The sequence below is a fragment of the Raphanus sativus genome, chromosome 3 (genome assembly GCF_000801105.2).
Source record: "Raphanus sativus cultivar WK10039 chromosome 3, ASM80110v3, whole genome shotgun sequence".
NCBI lineage: Eukaryota > Viridiplantae > Streptophyta > Magnoliopsida > Brassicales > Brassicaceae > Raphanus > Raphanus sativus.
This window is the reverse complement of record NC_079513.1, coordinates 9,887,014-9,891,071: the sequence shown is the minus strand read 5'-3', so window position 1 is coordinate 9,891,071 and position 4,058 is coordinate 9,887,014. Positions and strand designations below refer to the sequence as shown.

Sequence of the window (4,058 nt, the reverse complement as noted above, 5' to 3'; positions counted from 1 at the left end):
AGCAGACGGAGTGATCCGGAGATTGTTCCAGACGAATATGGAAACTCCTATTTCGGGAATTAAAGCCTTGTTGCCCTAAAACTCTTTTCTTCTGATTGGCGCCTCCATATAAAACGCCACCTATCTATTTTTCTATTTTTTTTACACTAGTTTTTACAAGAGAACACTGAGTATTGCGATCTGCAACTTGTAAGGGAGAAGAATCCATCCTCTCATAGAGAAGATCATCTGAACCCTATTGTTTCATACTTTGTTCTTATGCAATTTTATTCAGGATTTATGTCTTTGTTTATGTGCATCATGATCGAGTAGTGACCTTGCTCGCCTAGGGTTTTTAGGGTGTTGAGACATGAGCTAAACATAGATAGCGATCCATAACTGTTCTTCATTCATACTGTTCTTACTGCTTTCATTAAACTGATCACTTGATGTCAGATCACTAGTTCATCACCTAGTTAACCGCTTAGGATGATAACTTGACATGTTTGAATGAGCTTAGTATCCCTAATCAGCGAAAGTAGATATTAGGGTGGTAAGTGAACTGATCGGACCTGTTTCTAAAGCTTGCAATCGATCCTCACCCAACGACAGTTAGGTGGTGAGATCGATCTGCAAAGCGATCACTACACGACAGTGGAGTGTTCCAGCTGAGTGATCCGAGTTCTAGAAAGCACTTCATCGCGCTTGAATAATTGTTTGGCTCCAATTCAACACCCAATGAAATACCCTAGGCTAGCTCTTGTTTAACAGAATCAATCTCGTGTTTATTTTGCTTGTTTACTATCGCCTATTTCAACCAAATAATAATCTTCTTCTTAGCTTGATTCTGAAACTTATAGAACTAGAGTGTAGACTGGTCCTCTGGATTTGAATCTTAAGTACTACAATTGCAACTGTTAACTTTAGCAGTAGCAAGGATTCATTTTTAGTGTATCAAGTTTTGGCGCTGTTGCGACGGGGACCAGATTTTTTACCTCTAATTTTCGGTTTCATATCTAGTCTAAGATATCTAACTCGTGTTATTTTCTTTGTTTCAGCTGATGATCCAGGTGCATGACCAGTAGACATACACGGAGCAACGCACAAGGACCATTGCATCAGCTTACCAACGAGGACTAGCGAGATTGGAACGACAGAACCGTCAACAGCCGAGATCAACGAACCCCAACATGGGTGATCATCCAGATGATCTCACTGCTGCGTTTGCACTCATGCAACAGCAGATGCAGCAGATGCAGCAAACGATCCAAGCGCAGCAAGCTGCTGCCGAGCCAAGCTGCTCTGAATGCTGCGAACCAGCAGACCAACAGGAGGAAGTGGTCCAGATCGGCCAGAGAAACTTACTGCGTAATCTGCCTGCTACGCGATCTGCATAACCCTCCACCGTGCACTAGACAGGACTTCGAGATCAAGCCAGCCTTGATAAGTCTAGTGCAAAGGAAGATCTTCAATGGGCTTCCTGCTGAGATACCCGATGGACCACATCGAGCACTTTGAGAAGATGTGTGGTTTCACTAAAGCGAATGGAGTACCACCCGATTACATCAAGTGTACTCTGTTCCCTTTCTCTCTCGATGGGAAAGCTGCTCGCTGGCTTGATTCACTACCCACCGGATCACTCACCACTTGGGAACAAGTCCGAGAGGCTTTCTTAAGTCACTTCTACACGAAATCGAAGACAGCAGCTCTGTGACAGAAGATCGTGACCTTCAAACAATTGGGAACGAGCCGTTCTGTGATGCTTGGGAGCGATTCAATGTCTACCGCAGAGAGTGCCCACATCACGGTTTTGAGGAAGACTATCTGCTGGGAGTGTTCTACGATGGAGTAGGCTGGGAGTACAGGAACGCTTTGAAACTCAGCCAGTAAGGGAGACTTCATGACTCAGTCCACTCGAGGTGCATTCGAGTTGATTGAGAAATGGCCTCAAGCTCAGCTGACAATAACCGCGAAACTGATCGCACTCAGAAGGTGAAGAGCATCGACAACAGCAAGATTGATGAGCTCTCTGCCAAGGTCGATCAGCTGATTAAGAGTAACCAGAACCAGGTCTTCATCATGGAAGAATCCCCACAGGATAAAGCTACCGCGGAAGGCACATCACAGGTGGATCAGTCGGCTGAGAATCAGCATGAAGTGAGTTATGTGAATGGGCAAGGATGGCAGTTCAAGAACTATCACCGGAACCCTAACGTGGAGGAACAATCCCCACCTGTTCAATGCTCCTAAACCAGACGATAAAGCTCAAGGGAACCAGGGTCAGAACAGTGGATACCAAAGGCCTTATGGAAATCAGGGAAGAACCTTTGTCCTTAACCCAGCTCAGAATGCTCAGTTCCACAGCCAGAAACAACCGGTTAATCAGCAAGCTCCACAACCGACTCAGACTGCTCCGCATGATGACATGAAGAGCCTCGCCAATATGATGAGCCAGCTGCTCCAAGGACAGCAGATCCAAGGGAAAGCACTGAACCAGGTCACAAACGACATCACACCAGGATGAATCATATGTTCAATGACCTGAGTGTGAAGTATGACAATGTCTCAAGCCATATGAGGCAGATGGATATTCAGATTGCTCAGACTGCTGAGAACGTGAAGAGACAGCAAGGAACTCTCCCTGGGAAAACAGACAAGAACCCCAAGGAGTGCAATGCAGTAGGTTTGAGGAGTGGAAAGCACTGCCTGATCTAGACCCCAGGAGATTCACATCGGCTGAGAAAGGGAAGCAGAAGGAGTCGGATCAGCCTTCTAAGGCTGTACCCACAGATGAGGAAGACGCAGAACAACGTACTGAGACTGTTCCGCCTGAAGCAGAGCGACCCGCTGGGGTTGTGTTCCACCGACTGCAAGCACCTTCTCCTGCTCGTCAGTATGTACCGAAAGTGCCCTACCTGTTCCAGCTAAGGCTACGCGCAAGGATAAGGAAGAGATGAAGTGCAGGAAGATGCTGGAAGACCTAACTGTCAAGCTCCCTCTGATGAGTGCGATCCAGATGATACCATCCATGCGTAGCTTCGTCAAGGGATTGATCTCTGGGAAGATATCTGATGACAGCGAGTTCATGATTGTCTCTAAGGAGTGCAGTGCGGTGCTCCAGAACAGAAGGATTAAGAAGTTGGGTGATCCGGGAAAATTTTGTTCTCTCGGTTCAATTGGCAGAACACTCTTCTCATGCTCACTCGTCGATCTAGGGTCGAGCATAAATCTCATGCCATATACTGTGGCTAAGCGCCTTGGATACACGGACTTCAAGCCTACCAGGATGTCACTAGTGTTTGCTGATCGATCTGTGAAGTCTCCAGTTGGAATCTCGAAGATCTTCAAGTTCTGGTTGGGAATACAATTGTTCCTGCCGATTTCGTTGTTCTGGAAGTCGAGGAAGACTCCAATGATCCCCTGATCCTAGGCAGACCATTCCTCTGCACTGTTGGAGCTATCATTGATGTCTGACAAGGGAAGATCGATCTCCACCTTGGAGATATTGTGATGAAGTTTGAGATGGATCAGATGCTCAAGAAGCCGATGCTGGATGGACAAACCTTCACTGTCCAGGAAGATGGTGCCCCTAGAGCCGCATGAAGGAATGATCGAGGAGATTCTCACCGAGGATCCACTTGAGCTCGCCTTAGTCAGAGCTGAAGCCGAGCAGAGCTTAGAGAGTGTTGATGCTGATGCCTATGCCAAATTCCTGGATTCAGCCAGGAGTATTGAGAGAATGCTGGAGAATCTAAGTCTGGGGGAGAACAGTGAGTCCAGCACAGCGACTGGAAAAACCGCGCCCCAGAACCCGTCTGTTCCGGCAGCTCAGACCGATGACTCATGGAGCGAGCTGAAAGCTCCCGAAGGTAGAGCTCAAATCCCTTCCCAAGGGACTCAGGTATGCATTTCTTGGACCCAACTCCACTTATCCTGTCATTGTGAATGCTGACCTGAACAATGCAGAGACTGCTCTGCTTTTGTGTGAGCTGAGAAAATATCGTAAGGCTTTAGGTTATTCTCTAGCTGACATACCTGGCATTTCACCTGATCTGTGCATGCATAGAATACACCTGGAA

At 47.0% G+C, this 4,058-nt stretch overlaps 1 pseudogene; it reads right to left on the bottom strand.

Moving 5' to 3' along the window:
- Positions 1–1,713: 1,713 nt before the first annotated feature.
- Positions 1,714–1,790, bottom strand: LOC130510252 (small nucleolar RNA R71; annotated as a pseudogene).
- Between the last annotated feature and the right edge of the window lie 2,268 nt (positions 1,791–4,058).